This window comes from Manis javanica, chromosome 6 (genome assembly GCF_040802235.1).
Source record: "Manis javanica isolate MJ-LG chromosome 6, MJ_LKY, whole genome shotgun sequence".
Taxonomy (NCBI): Eukaryota; Metazoa; Chordata; class Mammalia; order Pholidota; family Manidae; genus Manis; species Manis javanica.
Window position 1 is genome coordinate 67,674,190 of NC_133161.1, and position 16,848 is coordinate 67,691,037.

At 38.6% G+C, this 16,848-nt stretch overlaps 1 protein-coding gene across 4 annotated transcripts in view; it reads left to right on the forward strand.

Annotated features, from left to right (window-relative positions):
• The window catches only part of SLC25A13 (solute carrier family 25 member 13), a 177,108-nt gene that overhangs the window by 42,527 nt on the left and 117,733 nt on the right, over positions 1-16,848 (forward strand). The gene's annotated exons all lie outside the window — the stretch shown is intronic.

The window sequence follows — 16,848 nt, forward strand, 5'->3', positions numbered from 1 at the left end:
CAACCAAAGTAAAATCTTGATGTACTGTGAAGGGCTCTCAGGTTTTACCAGTACTTCCCTTTTCTTATTTATGCATCTGTTGTCCCATCTTGCATGGAAATGACCTATTGTGACTGGGAGGGATGGGGAGGAAGCTGGCAGCGAGCCACCATGCAGCGCCCCGAGAGTGGCTGGACTGCACCTTCTGGCTTTGATCTGACAGCAGCTATGGGTTACTTTGGTCTCCCTTCTCTGCCCTATGGAGGGTGGCATGCTTTGCTTGGTCAGAAAATGTAACACACAAGCAGGTCTTCATTCCTTCCCTGGGCCTCTCTGGGGGAGTGCCTGGAAGATTGAGGAATACTTCACACTCGTCCATGGAAGCAAAAGCTGGATGGAACATAGACTCTTTCTAGCAAACATTTTTTTGAGGAAAATTTGTTACTTCCACATCCCCTATGCTTATGATTCAGGGGATGTGTGACCAAACTCACATACAATGAGAATGATTTGATTCGAGGTTTAAGATCCATTTTTTCATACTTGATAGTTAAAAAAAATTTTAAACTACAGGAAAATAGAAAGATGAATATAGTGAGTGCCCAGTGTGTACCCTTCATCTAGATTGACTATTAACATTTTTGCCACCTTTATGCTCCATCTTTCTACACATGCTTTCTACACACATATATGTACACACATAATTTCCCTTTGTGGCTGGACCATTCAACTATAAATTGCAGACATCATGATACTTCAGCATTGATCTTCTGATAGTAAGAGCATTCTCCTACATAACCACCATACCACTATCATACTTAGAAGGATTAACAGTCACGTCAAAAATCACCCAATATACAGTCCTTTGCCAAATATACTGGAGATTTCCACTGCCCCCCAACTCAAATGGCCCACTGCTTTTTTTAATCCAGGATCCAAAGTTCTTGTTTTATAATGCAGTTATTGTATCTCTTTTAATCTGGAGTAGACTCTTGCCTTTTATTGTTTTTTTATTCATGACATTGATTTTTAAAATCCAAGCCAGTTGTTTTGTTGAGGGTCCCCTTTCTGGACATGTCTGGTTATTTTTTCATGCCAGGATTCACACTAAACTTCTGGGTGCAGGTTAGGAGAGATTCTGTACCACCTGTTGTATTTCCTCAGGTGGCTTGTTGTCCCAGCATTGATGATGCTGAGTTTTGATTGCTTGGTTGAGATGGTGTCCACTAGGTTATTTCCATTGTGTAAGGACCATTCTTATTCTGTAATTAGTACTTTTTACAAGAAAGTAAAAAAGGTACTTTGAGAACCCGTGGATATCCTGTTTCCCAGCAACCTTTCCCAGAATAGTTTCAGCATCCAAGGTGATCCTTTCCTGAATCAGTTATTGCACTGGTGTCTAAAGAGTGGTGATTTTTCTAATTTTATCATTTCTCCCATATACATTGTTCAGCATTCTTGGTAAAGAAAAGCTTTCTTACCTCTGCCCTCTTTTCTTTCTTTTTCAATGTTTTGTATCAGTACAAGTTCATGGCTTGCTTTATTTTAAACTCAATGTATTATAATCCGTTGCTATTACTATCTCAGATGCTCAAAGTGCTCCAGTGTGGTTTTGAGAGCCCCTTCAAGCTAGGGGGTGTCCCTGGCTCACCTCGGATTTTTCCTGCCTCTGACCTGGGCATCACTCTTTTCTCTGAGAAGCCCTGGTTGCTTTAAGTTGGTGATGATGCTTAGAAACAAAGAACTGGGCACTGGCTTGTTGTTACTAGGGTGTTACTTCTTGTCTGACTTCTCCGTGGAAACAATACTGTAAAAAAGCTGAGAAATAATACTGTAAAAAAATCGGAAGTTCATAATGACATTGCCTATTTAAATTTAACATTACAGGAGTTTTTGTCTTTTATTTTGTAACTCAGTGAACATTTTGCTCCTAATTTATACATTTATGGGCATTCATTTATATAATTGTTATGCCTTCTAAGGTACTTTGCTTTTTAGTCCTCACCTTAACACACATGCTTTTCCTATTTCTTTTTGTATATACTTTCCAAAAATAATAGCTTCAAGTTCAGTAGGTGCAGCAACATAACATGTATTTTACATATATAATGTAAGTGTTTTTTCAAAAGCCTGTTACAGACTGAGATGCTGGCTTTGTTTTCTGGTTTTGCAGGTGACATAACGAAGACTGCCAAAGGGTGCCCAGGCCCATCTGGCTTCCAAGGCCTTGGCCTTCCCCGTGTTCTCAGCTGCCTTTTCTTTCATAATCTCATAATCCTCTGCATTCTCTTTTAGATTATGTATTATCTTAAATCTCAGTATTTTACTGTGGCAGAGAAAATCTTAGATGGTCTCAATCTGTTGCTCCCTGACTTTTTTTCAGTTGTGAAAACCTCAGTTTCAGAAGGGAAAATAACTAGCCATAATTTCCTCATCTTGACACGGACAATTTTAATTAAATAGTATCTTCTAGAAGACAAGTAGTGACTCTATAGCATCTTACTAAGCTAATGGACAGTGACTGTAATAGGGTATGTGGTGGGGACTTGATAATGGGGGGAATCTAGTAACCACAATGTTGCTCATGTAGTTGTATATTAATGATAGCAAAATAAAAGAGAAAATAGTATCTTCTGTGATTTGTTAACTTGTATCAATATTTTTCATAATTTGAATTCCTTTTAATTATAACTCTTTTATAATGTTTTAGACTGTGTCAGTCAATTCTAATATTTCCATGAGCTGTTGGTATTAACAGTTTTAAATAGCTTCATCATTTTATATTGGATTGGTACAGCATGCTTTATGAAATCAGGTCCTTACAGAGGTACTTGGTTTCTAGTTTTCTATAATATGTAGTACTGGAATTAATATCTTCTTGCATATGACATTTTTTCCATAGTGGCTGGACCAGTTTACATTCCCACCAAGTGCACAAGGGTTCCCTTTTCTCTACAGGCTAGGCAACACTTGTTATTTCCTATGATTTTGATGCTAACCATTCTGACTGTTTTTGTGGTTTTGATTTGCATTTCCCTGATGAAAAGTGATGTGGAGCATCTTTTTATGTATCTGTTGGCCATCTGTCTCTCTTTGGAAAAATATCTGTTAGATCCCGTGCTTGTTTTTTAATTGGATCATTTGGGGCTTTTTGATAGTGTGTGAGTTCTTTATATTTTTTGAATATTAACTCCTTGGATATAATAATCCCACTTAGTGGGTTGCCTTTTTATTTTGTGGATGGTTTCCCTCACTGTGCAAAGCTTTTTAGTTGATGTAATCCCACTTATTTCTGGTTTTGTTTTTCTTGCATGGAGACACAGATCCAGATGAGTATTGCTAAGGCTAATGTCTAAGAGTTTACTGTGTGTATTTTCTTTTATGAGTATTATGGTTTCAAGTCTTACATTTAGGTCTTTTATTCATTTTGAGTTTAATTTTTGTTTCTAGTTCAAGAAAATAGTCCAGTTTCTCTCTTTTGCCAGTAGCTGTCTAGTTTTCCCAGCAGTATTTATTGAAAAGACTGCTTTACCCCAGAGTATATTCTTGCCATCTTTGCCATAGGTTAATTAACCATATAAGGTTGGGTTTATTTCTGGGCTCTCTATTCTGTTCCATTGATCTATATGTCTATTTTTATTCTAGTACCATACTGTTTTGATTATTATAGCTTTGTTGTATAGTTTTAAACCAGGGATTTTAATAACTCCAGCTTTGTTTTTCTTTCTCAAGATTGCTTTGGTTATTCTTTTTTTTTTTTGTGGTTCCATACAAATTTCAGGATTATTTGTTCTAGCTCTGTGAAGAATACTATTGCTATTTTGATTAGGATTGCACTGAAGAGTAGATTTCTTTGGTTATATGGACATTTTAACAATATTAATTCTTTGAATCTGTGAGCATGAAGTATCTTTCCAATTACTGTGTCTTCTTCATTTTCTTTCATCAGTGCCTTATAGTTTTTAGAGTATAGGTTTTTCACCTCGTTGATTACACTAATTTGTTATTTTGTTTTTGATGCAATTGTAAATGAGGTTGTTTTCTTAAATTCTCCTGCTGGTTTGTTATTACTATATAGAAGTATAACAGATTGCTGTATGTTAATTTTGTTAACAGCTTTACTGAATTCATTAGTTGGTTCTAATAGTATTTGGTGGAGGTTTTAGGGTTTTTCTATATAGTATTAGGTCGTCTGCATATAGTTACGATTTTATTTCTTCCTTACCAATTTGGATGTCGTTTATTTCTTTTGTTTGTTTGATTGCTTTGGCTAGGAATTCCAGTACTATGTTGAATAAAAGTGGCCAGAGTTGAGCATCCTTAGATTGTCCCTGATCTTAGAGGAAAAGTGTTCAACTCTTCACTATTGAATATGATGTTAGCTGTGGGTTTGTCATGTATGGCTTTTATTATGTTGAAATATGTTCCCTCTATGCCCACTCTGTTGAGAATTTTTATCATGAATGGATATTGAATTTTATCAAATGCTTTTTCTGCATCTATTGAGGTGATCTTATGATTTATATCCTTTTTGTAAATGTGGTGTATCACATTGATTGATTTGTGGATATTAAACCATCCTTGCATCCCTGGAATAAATCTCACTGGAGCATGGCATATGAATTTTTTAGTGTTGGTGAATTGGGTTTGCTAATATTTTGTTGAGGATTGTTGCATCTCTGTTCATCAAGGATATTGGTCTATAATTTCCTTTTTTTGTAGTGTCTGTCTAGTTCTGGTGTCAGAGTGATGCTGGCTATGTAGAATCAATTTGGAAGCCAGCCTTCCTCTTCAATTGTTTGTAATAGTTTCAGAAGAATATGTATTAACTCTTCATTAAGTGTTTGGTAGAATTCACTTGTGAAGCCATTTGGGTATAAACTTTTGTTTGTTGGAAGTTTTTGATTACTGATTCAATTTCATTACTAGTGATAAGTCTGTTCAGATTTTCTATTTCTTCCTGTCAGTCTTAGAAGATTGTATGTTTGTCAGAATTTACTCATATTTCCTCTGTTGTCTAGTTTTCTTGGCATATAATTTTTTTGTTGTAGTCTCTTATAATCCTTTGTATTTCTGTGGTGTTGGTTGTCATTTCTTTTTCATGCCTGATTTTGAGTCCTCTCTCTCTTGATGAGTCTGGCTAACAGTTTATTGATTTTGTTTATCTTAGTCTCATTGATCTTTTGTGGGTCTTTTTTTTTTTTTTAGTCTCAATTTATTTTCACTCTGATATTTATTATTTCCTTCTTTCTACTCACTTTGGGCTTTGTCCTTTTTCTTGTTCCTTTAGATAGGGGTTAGATTGTTTGATATATTTCTTGTTTCTCAAGGTAGTCCTCTGTTGTTATAAATTTCCCTTTTAGGATTGCCTTTGCTGTGTCCCAAAGATTTTAAGCCATTGTGTTTCTGTTTTCATTTCTTTCCAGGTATTTTTCAGTTTCCTCTTTGATTTCTTCAGTGATTGGTTATTTAGTTTCCACTTGGTTGTGTTTTTTGCCAGTTTTTTTCTTGTGATAGATTTCTAGTTTCATAATATTGTGGTTGGAAGAGGTGCTTGATATAATTTCAGTCTTCTTAAATTTATTGAGACTTGTTTTGTGTCCTAAGATATAATCTCTCTTGAGGAATGTTCCATTTGCCTTTGAAAAGAATGAGAAGTCAGCTCTTCTTCAACTGAATGGTCTGTATTTATCTATATGTTCATCTGGTCTAATGTGTTTTTTTCAAAGCCACTCTTTTCTTAGTGATTTTCTGTCTGAATGATCTGTGCATTGATATAAGTGGGGTGTTAAAGTCTCCTACTATTATTATATTACTATCATTTCTCTCTTATGTGTTAACATTTGCTTTACTTATTTAGTTGCTGCTGTGTTGAATGTATAGATGTTTACAATTGTTAAGCTTTCCTGTTGATTGATCCTTTTGTCATTGTGTAATGTGCTTCTTTGTCTCTTGTTACAGTTTTTGTTTTAAAGTCTGTTTTGTCTAATATACATATTGCTACCCCAGTTTTTTTCGCTTTCAGTTGCGTAGGACATCTTTTTCCATCCCTTCATTTTTAGTCTGTATTTGTCTTTAGGTCAGAAGTGAGTCTCTTGTAGGCAGCATATAGATGGGTTTTGTTCTTTTTATATATTCAGTCACCCTGTGTCTTTTGACTGGATCATTTAGCCTAAATACATTTATATTGATAGGTATGTACTTTCACCAGTTTTGAGGCATGGGTAACAAGGGTGTCAGAGAAAGGTAAAAAAGAAATCCAGAGATTTTAAATGTTTGGCTATAGAAATAAAGTGTGTCCTCTGCCTTTCCCATGTTTGTTATTTATCCTTCTAAGAAAAACAAAAAATACGGCCTTTAAATGCTTCACAGGATGAAGGAGGATATAATAATTGTTGATGATACAATCATTTTTATATACCTGTTTTCACTTTGTGAGGTTGTCACGATGAAATCCAGGCCTTAGCCACATGCTGAGACTTAATGAGGTTTACAATTGGCAATGCTTAAAGAGTATTAGGGTAATGTATTTAAACATCAGCAGTTCATAGTCTGAAATGCTCATCATCTGTCAAATATAATCTGGAATCAATAAGAGGATATCTTTCTGTTTGCTAATGAGGAAAGTTTTCTACACTACTAGGGTGGACACAGATTTCAAATAAATACCTGAAATTCATAAACTATAGAATTAAGCAAAGCCATCTCTTTAATTAAAAAAAAAACAACTCAATAATAATCAACAGCAGTCACCTGAAAGCTTAAATTTTCTTTTTAGTCATCAGACTCCCAAATTAATCTACCAAAACAAAAAGCCTCATTAGTAGCTCCCATTGAATCAGTGTTATTTTTTTCTTTCTCTCAAGGTGTCTGATTAACCCCCTTTCTTTTTTGCATTACTCACTTTGTGTTAATATTTGATGTCTGAAATCATAAGAGGGTGCATGCAATGTGGTGGCTAGACACTGTCTGCAATGAGTAAATTAAAAAAGAATTCTTAAAAAGGTTTGTATTATGCTGCTGGTATATTAGAAAACCTTTAGTAATGTCAGGTGCCTGGGTTTATTTTTCTTTTTAATTCCAGAAGGGTTGATTAATGACTAGGTGCTGATTTCACTTCTCATTCATATGTACGGATGGCCCTCCTCCTCCTCCCCCCGCACCTTCTCCTACATAATACAGGCCCTCTTTTGGAGAGTTTTGCTGTCAAGGAGAGGTGAGAAATGGGGTCCGAGCTGGAGGGGGAAGAGATGGGAAAGGAGGACCTTTTTAAAGTGGATAGATAATAGTGTAATGTATGTGATGGGAATGACTGTAGAGAGTGGAAACTGACAACATAGGAGAGAAAAGGAAGAAATTCTGGTGCATTATTTGAGCAGGAGGTGGCCTTTGTGAGAACATGGAGAATTCATGTAGAACAGCTGTTGTCAAAGTATAGTCAGTGACCCCTGGGAGTCTCTGAGACCTTTTCAAGGAGTTCATGATGTCAAGACTGTTTACATAATAACACTAGGACATGATCTGCCTTTCTCATGGTGTATTTGAACTGATGGTTCTAAAAGCAAAACTGCTGGTGCCTTCACACCAGTTAGAGCTGCCATGCCTCGCCTAGGGTGTGAGTAGTCACGCCGCTCTTCACCACCACATTTTCACAACTGCAGTGGTGATGGTGATGTAATGACAATTTTTGCTTCAGAATGTTCTTGAAGAAGCAGTACAAATTACTGACTTCTATCTCACCTTTGAGAACAAATCATTTTACATTCTGAGAGACTAAATGGGAAGTATGCATAAAGAATTGCTGCTAGTTACCGTTGTGTGATGGTTTTCTGAGGAAAAGCACTTCAACAGTTGCTTCAGGTTGCTAGTTGACCTAGTCATTTTTTCATGGACTGCCATTTTTATTTGAAGGAATTAAAATTTTCATGTGACAGCTTCCCAGAACTTAAAGACTTCTGATATAATTGTGGTGATGCTAATGAATGTGATTTTTAAATACAGTGTAAAGAAATGTCCCAACATTTGGAAGGTCTGCATAACTTAGGGAATGGTATTTTCTAACTGACCAGTACATGGTGTTACAAAATCTTGCATGGTAAAAACATCTATTTAAAGTGCAAGATGGACCCATGGATTTTGATGCAACAGAGTGGGAAGAATTAACTGATGAACAGTTTCAGATTCCACATTGCAACTAATCTTTAAACTCTTTCACTTGTTGGCATTTGGTTGTATTAGAGATGAATGTGTATCTTAAAAGGCTTTTAAAATAATCCTTCCTTTTCTAACTATGAATCTTTATGAAGCTGAAATCCATCATATCCTTCCAACAAAACAACATATTCTAGCATACTGAATACAGCTATTTTCCATTAAGTTAGACATTTATGAGATTTGCAAAAACATAAAATTGCTATTTTCTCAGTACATATTTTGTTTTAGGAAATAGTTATTTTTCATACAGATATGTTATTTATATTGCCATATAATAGGCTTACTTTTTAATGAACTAATAAATATTTTAAAAATATATCAGTTTTAATTTCTAGCACAGCAAATGTGATAGATATAACCCATTGTAGATAACAGCTTTTTGGAATCCTCAATAATTTAGAAACGTGTAAGGAGTTCTAGGACCCAAAAGTTCGAGAAACATTCCAGCTGAGAAACAGAACGGCAGGGAGAGTCTAGGGCAGAGAGTCTGTGTCAGTGAGGTGGTGGGGTTTGGAGGGAGTTTCCTTCTGGTGCCCCTGGTTTTTCTCTGGGAAGTAAATGAGAGGGAGGGTGCAGATTGAGGCATTGGGAGTTTGAGTAAAGAGTTGTTTGGAAGTAGGAGAGTGAATGGATAAGGGAACACTGCATGGCTTTTGGTCAGGGCCCACTTGGGGGCCCACCTGCGGTTTTATGGTCATGAAATTCAGGGTGAGACCAGTTAATGTAGCTGTGTGTTTTCCAGATTTGCCTGCTTAGCTCCTGGCATGAAGTAGAAAATGTTGGCTATAACCAGGGTTGAAAGCTTATCCTTTGAGTAATCCAGAGTAGGAGAGGTGCTAGGCAAGTGAGGGACATGCAAGGGAACAATTATAATGACCCACTGTAGATTGAATCTGGAGAAGGGGCAAAGAAAGAACATTGGGGGTAGGTGGAAGTCTAATTGAATTGTAGGTTTCAGTGTGGTTGACGATTCTTGAAGTTAGGCTGTCAGAGGTAGTGAGCAGGAAGATTAGAAGATAGCGGCCCAAAAGTGACATGCATGAAATTGAGAATTAGGGGGTATTGCTGTTATTGGTAATGGCAAACTAGAGTCTGACCATGGGGGTGAGTGACTGAGGAGGGGTGGAAAAAAGGTCATTGAAGAGAGGAGTTTGAGTAATGGGGGGCCTAGGTGTTTGAAGGATTAGTGTGTTGAAGTGTCAGTGAGCCAGAAGTTAAAATATGGTTAGAGGGTGTGAAGTAGGGATTATTAGGTGATAGAAACAAGGAGGGGTGCTGAGTGATATCATCAGATGATGTGAGTATTTAAACTGGGGATAAGGAAGGAAGAGTTGGGGCATGATCTGGAAGAGGCCTGAGGAGGGAGGCGTACACCTACCCTGCCTGTAAGCCTGGTGCAGCCCAGGAGTGCAGAGAAAGGCCCGTCACTGCTACAGAGGGGGCTGCAGACAGAGCAGTGCCCTCAGGAAAGAGCCAGGTTAGAGCAAGAAGGTGAAGGGGTATTTAGAGAAGGATTTGAGGATGAGGTTTTGCTCCTCATGACTTGTAGAAGGCACATGGAAGGGCTCCTGGGAGATGATGACAAACTAGGGGAAAGTGCAGAACACCATGCAGATTAGATGTAGGTGGAAAAAGGTCAGCTGCATATCCGGGGCTGCTGGTGGAGTTCAGCACACACACAGTAAAGGGCACAATGAGATTAGTCTTGGTGAACTCCAGAGATAAGCATGTTTGCAAAGAGGCAGGGAGGCCTGGAAGGGGCAATTTTCTTACCTGGAGAACTTTAAAAGCAGAAAGTTCTGTGAGATTGTAGCTCTGCTGATGTTTCTTCCTAGATGGTTAGACCAAAGGATGTAGGAAGCAGATAATTTCTGAGCATATATAGGGTTCCAGAGTTGGTGCTTACAGTTTCCACCCATTTTCTTATTTAATCATCGTAACAGGTCCTTAGAATTTCACTCCCCACTTAAAAGGGAGATGCAGAATCACAGTTTAAATAATTTGCTCAAAGTCACATAGCTAGTAAGTGCTAGAATTTGGACCCAGTTCTTTTTGGCTTGTACCCAGTCTGCTCTACCATGGACGTTTCTGTGTATAAAGATGACTGTTGAAAATGGAGCTTTGTATGAGAACTTTGCATTTGTCTTAGAAGTTCTGATGTCTTTTGCAAGATTTTTAGCTCCAAAGACTGATTATTTGGCCAACATTACAGTGTACTTTGAAACCTGCACAAGAGCTACCCCAACTATCATCCACACCCACAGCCGTAGGAAAAACTGTACTCACATTTACTTTTTTTCTAATCCAGTAGTTTTTGGATCACTTTTCTCCTTTCACTGTTCTGAAAACTCAACTTTTAGGTAACATTGCATACCATATTAGAATTCTTATCTTTACTCATTAGAAGGGTGGACAGGAAATACCACCCTTCTCTCTCCTTCCCAGCATTTGAAAGTGCTTGGAGCATATTTGGAAGAGCAAAGCAAGTTCCTTCCCTCTTTCCTTGTTTCTGTTGTCTGGTCTTACTCTATCTGCACCAGAGGTGTTTAAAACTCAAGTTTAAAATTTTAAAGGAAAGGAAATCAAATAAAAAAATCTCTATTTCCTGGCTGCTTGCAGTTCTGTTTCTCTACCAATGTCAGTGTCATACACACAGGATGTGGCAGTTGTTTAAGTTAAAACAGTCTTGCAGTAAGCTGTGAGGAATTCCTGAAGTGAAATGTGAGGAGGTTTAGTGCTTATTAACTTTCCCATTGATTGTGGCGTAACTGTCAGTGAGTCACTTCTTAGTAAATAGAATGAGATTCTCAGCCTTTAATGAAGGCTTTTTTGAGGGGAAGGCTTTCATTGCAATCTTAAGAAAATTTTGGGGGTTTCAGTCTGGCGATACGAGGTGAAAGAAGATAACTTTAACTTTCATAGAAATTATAGAGTAACTTAGTCTCTGTAATACAGATATAGGGTAAGGTTAAGTGGCTTTGTGTTACAAATCTGAGAACGTCAGTATTTGAAAAACCCTGGTTACTTTGTGATTTAATAGTTTATTTAACAAATATTTATTGATACCGGCCATGTTCTGGACAAAACAGTAAATATTACACTCTTAAATAGCAAATTGACAATGGAAACCAGTAGACATACATGATACCAAGGCAGGTAGCTGTATCTGTTAAAGCAAGGCAAGGAGATGGTGAATGGCTGTGGGCTCTGGGGTGCTCAGGGGAGACCTCAGTGAGAGAGTGAGCCATGTGGGAACCTATGAGTTGTGCTTTCTAGGTAGAGGGAGTAGCAGATGCAGAGAGCGTGAGATGGGAGGGTGCTGGACATGCTGGAGAAGCAGCAGCAAGGAGATACATTTGACTGGAGACTGGTGATGAGCAAGAAAGTGGAAGATGCCAAAAAAGGTATGCAGGAATCAGATTATATAGCTCTTACAGAATTTACTTCAAGGGTTGTGGGAGTCATTGGAGAGTTTTGAGCATGGGCCTGCCATAATGTGAATTAAATTTTGAAAAGCCGTCTCTAGCTGATTTGTAGAGAATCAAATGAGTGGGGCAAGAGTGGAAGGAAAGCAGGAAGGTGGCAGGAGTCGAGTGCTAGTTGTGGAGATGGCAAGAAGTGGTTGGATTTGGGACTTTCCTGATAAATTGGATATGAGATACAGGAGAGGACAGTTTAAGTGACAGAGGGGACTCTGGGGGAGGATAAATTTGGAAGCAAAAGGAAGAGTTCCATAGGAAATGTTAATATTGAGGTGACTTTTAAATCTGCAGCTGGAGAGGCAGGCTGTTAGATTTTGGGTCAGGGTTTCAGTAGAGAGGTATGGGTTAGAAATAAGAGTCAACCAAATTACTTCCTTGACTGGCCAATTTTCAGCATAAAGAGTTGGTGCTATAGTAACTTATGAGTGTCCAATGAATTTTGTTTGTGTGTGTGTGTGTGGAAATAGGAGCTTTTCTTATATTGACTATTATGAACCCATAGGTTGCTTTCTTTATGTATTTGCATGTTTTAATCAATTGTATTTATTTCATTTTTGGCCAGTGGAAGCCCTTTTATATTTTCTCCTTAAGTCCTTTTTGATAGAATCCATCAGTATTTGATAGCCTGCTTGCTTTCTGGCAAAACAGGATGTTCTTTTATGTATGTTCTGCTCCAGGCTGGGAATCATCTGCTCTTCCATGGAGCCCTAATTCTTTTTAGTGGGCAATTGTATTTAGAGACCATAATCTGGGTATTGGTGTGCTTCTTACTTTTTGGCTATTCATCGCTTTGATGTCTTGGGTAGTCAGGGAGAAGGTTTTCAGTTCTACTGATATTTCTAGTTCAAAGTTAAACAGTTGACAAAATAAAATTCAAAGTGTTTTTTTAATTTATTTTCTATTTATCTCTTTACTCTTCCATTGAAAATCTTGGTTACTTAACAGAATTCACGTAATTACATATTTGAAATAAGTAGGCTATATTCAAAACAATAGCACCAGTATTGCTGCTAACAATTAGATGCTGAATGAAGTCAACATTTCTTTTCAGCTCTACTTGTGCTTATAATGTATCCCACTAAATACATACAGTGAAAATCCTGTGTTCTAAGGTTATTTGGAACAATTCATTTCTCTGTGTGGTTTTGCCACCAACTTGATATATGGTTAGGTTCATTCGTTTCAGTTTGTTTTCAATTTTTAGGGATTTCTTTTTTCTTTTAGACTTAATTTAATTTTTGAATATGTAAAACATATGTTTCCCAAGTCAAAACAAAAATACAACAGGAGCAAGGTATACCCAGAGGAGTCTGACTTAACATGCTGTCTTCACCCTGTCTTCTTTTTCCTCCTTAGAGGTCACTCTTGTTTCCTTTAGTTTTTGGCTTCTTCTACAGTGTTTCTCCCCCAAATATAAGTAAATTGGTATTCATATTTCTCTCCCCATTCATACCCATAATGCAGCTATATAAACTGTCTATATCCTCTCTATATACTCCCATGTCAAGTAGACACATATAATTATCACAGCATGAATATATCTGTAGGACACACACACACACACACACACACACACACACACACACACACACACACACACACACACACACATGCTTTTGTCACTTAACCGTATATCCTAAAGATCACTCTATAAATGTATAAAGAAATCTCTCTCGTTCCTTTTTATTGCTGCATAGTATAAGAATGTACATTTGTAATCATCTCCCTGGTTTAGTCTAGTCTTGTTAGTTTGTATGTCAGTGCTTTTAAGGTTTACGTTATTTGGATCATAAGGATATTTTCCCAGACCATCTGCTGGGGCACTTATCAAAGACCCTAGACACCCCATTATGAACTAGGTGAACCAAAATCACACTGAGGATATCCTTTTACTTCCCACTATTTTCTCTCTGCTTTCCTGCACCAAACACTTCCATGGCTGTTTGCCTCCCTTGTCTACTCCTATAGGAAAATGGCGTCATGTTATATATCTCAGTATTACTTTTCAGGTAACTGCTGCTCTCAGACAGAAGGAATTGTTCAAATGAGAAAGGTATAATGATTGGAACACCAATAACAGTTGCAGAACCACATTCACATCCTACTAAGTCTCTTAAAAGCTTTGGGAACTTAGGCAAGTGACATACCTTTCTGAGCCAGTTTTCTCTGATTAAATGGGGTTATCACTTGCTCTGGGAACACCTGTGTTATCACCCAGGGAAATAACATCTATGAGAGAGCTTAGCCAGCTTTTTCTTTCCATTCTACTCAAAGCTGTTACACTGGCATTCCTCTCCTCTCTCCTGCGTTATTGTCACCCGCTTCTCCTCCCCCATTAGTGGGGTCTTTCCTGGCAACACCTCAACCTTCCAGTATTTCTCCCATATTAAGAAAAACGTCTCATGATTTCACTTGCTCTTCCAGAGTGTGCCCCACTTCTGTTTTTTCTGGAATGCTCATCAGGAGTGTTGTCTCTTCCTTCCCTCTGCCATTTGGCTCTTCCCATTCGTTCCTGAATATGTCCCGTCTCAGGTTTTTCTCCATTGCTCTACCGAGTCTGCTGCTTGCTGAGATGCTGAGTAGGAAAAACTCCCTCTTCCTCCTGTGTGTGTCTCCTTTACTGCTCACACAGAAAAATTCACTCTTGATACTTGTGGTTGCCAAATATACATAGGTTTTGCCCACACCAAGCAATTTTGTGACACCAGTTGGGTGTCCTACAATTTAACTCAATTCTGATGCCATCTACCTGGAGATAGCATCAGATTCCATAAGACTGCCCCTGCCTCCCACTTCACATGCCAGTCACAAATCCAGGCCGGGCTCTTGACTGATGAGCTATAAATCAGAGGCTCCTATGACCCCATGCTTTTTGAGTTTGATTCATTTGCTAGAGTGGTTCAGGAGAACAGTCTGTTTACCTTTTGCTATTACAAAAGGATATGATGAAGGGCACAGGTCACAGGTGAACATCTAGATGGAAGGAATGCATAGGGCAGATCATGTGGGAAGGTGCACAGAGCTTCGTGTCCTCTCCAGGCGTGCACCTCCCTCCCAGAACCTCTGTGTGTCCCGCCAGCATGGCAGCTCCTTGGACTCCGTTCTTTGGGCATTTTTATGGAGGGTTCATGGTGTAGGAATGATCTATCATTAACTCCATTTCCAGCTACTCACCCCTCTCTGCAGAATGGGGGTGGGACCCAAGCTTTTAATCGTTGCTTGGTTTTCCTGGTGACCATTCCACACCCAGGAGCCCCCTCAGAGTCACCTTGTTAGAACAAAAGACATTCTCACCTGGGCCATTCCAAGGAATTAGGAGCTCTGGGTTAGGACCTGGGGTCAAAGACCAAATATTATAACAAAAGATGCTCCTAGTTCATATTACTTAGGAAATTACAAGGGTTTTAGAAGCTCTTTGCCAGGAATAGGATTAGAGACCAATTTGTATGTTTTCTCTTGTCTCACAGATTTGCACAGCAAACCGCAGTCCTGAAGTTAATTAATATAGTTGCTCCTTCATACCTTCCGGAAATACTCTCCTCACTTCCAGTGCACCGTGTTCTCTTGCCTCATTGGTTCTTCTCTTCTCAGTCCCCTTTTCTGGTTCTTCATCTCTAATCCCCAGGGCTTGGTCCTTGGACCTCTGGTTTTTTCCTAACTAGAAAAACCCATGAGATGAGTGTCTGTTCAGCACAGCAAACAGAGCGATGCTGTTAAAACCTAGGTTAAATCATGTCACTCTCTGGCTCACAACCCTTTATGATTCCTTATTTCACCGAGAGTCAAAGCCAAAGTCATTACTGTGGCCAGCAAGAGTTCTTCCTCGTAAGAGTATGGGTCAGTGTGAGCCGGACTGACGCCTCACCCAGAAACTGACATGGTCCTGGTGGAGTGCGGCGGTGGCATGAAAGCAAGCAGGCCCTCTGTTTCCCTCTGCCCTGGCCCGGGATCCACTGTCTCCTTCCCTTACCCACTACTTTTATCTCCTACTGTTCTTTGTCCTCATTACCTTGTTCCAGCCCATTGGTCTTCGTGCTGCACCCTGAACACACCATGCTCATTCTTACTCAGAGCCTTTGCACTTCCTCTTCCCCCAGGAAGCTGACTGACTTCCTTCAGGTCTTTGCTCTGATGACATTTTAGGAGGTTTCCCTGCACGTGCTATTTTAAACCATACCTCCAACACTTCTCTCCCCCTTTGCTGTAGTACTGCTCATAGTGGATTTCTTATAACATAAGAATTTTATAATTCTTTTATTGTTCCCTCTTCTACCTTCTCATTCACACTTGACCGTAACCTGCACAAAGGCAGGGATTTTTGTGTTTTGTTTGCTGCTGAATCTGCAGGTCCTAGAACAGTGTGACTGGCATGGAGGACGACTCCATCAAATGTTGTTGAATGACGTGGAACGGATTGGGCACACAAGGTGCCGTAAATGTCTGAGGTGTGATTATCAAGATGATGAAGGGGATGAGACTCTCAGGCTCTCTTTCTTAGTTCCATATTGAAATTCAACGTTGTCATTTTCTCCCAGGAACACTGTAACATTTTGGGCAGTCTGTTTCTAACAGGTGCTGAAACTTGAAGCAAATCTTTTTTCTTCTCTTGTCTTCACTTTTATTCTCGCCAAATAGGCTGGTACCATAATCATCTGGAGTTCTAGTTTTTGAAAGATTACTCTGAGTGATTCTTTGTATCGAGAAAAAGTACCCATGGGATTGGGATCTGGGTCCTCTTTGAGACTCCCGCCCTTCCCTTCAGCCCCTTGAAGGCCAGGCAGTGGCTGGCTGGGGCCCATGGGCCCCTCTTCTCTCTTTATGGTCTGGTGAGTCATGGCCTTCGACAGTAGAGTTAAGTAAATGCAGCTATATCTCTTTTCTTTTAATGACTATTTGTTCACATTATTCTTTTGGTTATTAATTTAGAATATAATTTTGAAAATTCACTTGAGGGTGTTGCATTTTGATCTGGGGAAGTACCCAATGACTGGCTGAACATGTAATTGATCTTGAAACCCTCTTTCTATGGCTTTATGATATCCTGATGAATGCTTTCTAATAGAGGTTTTTGGGTTTTTTTTTTTTTTAAGTCAGGAAGTAAAATAGTCAACTAACTGAAGGAAAAAGTCTTAAAGTGCTGATGTTGCTTTTCCACAATTAGCAATTATTATGC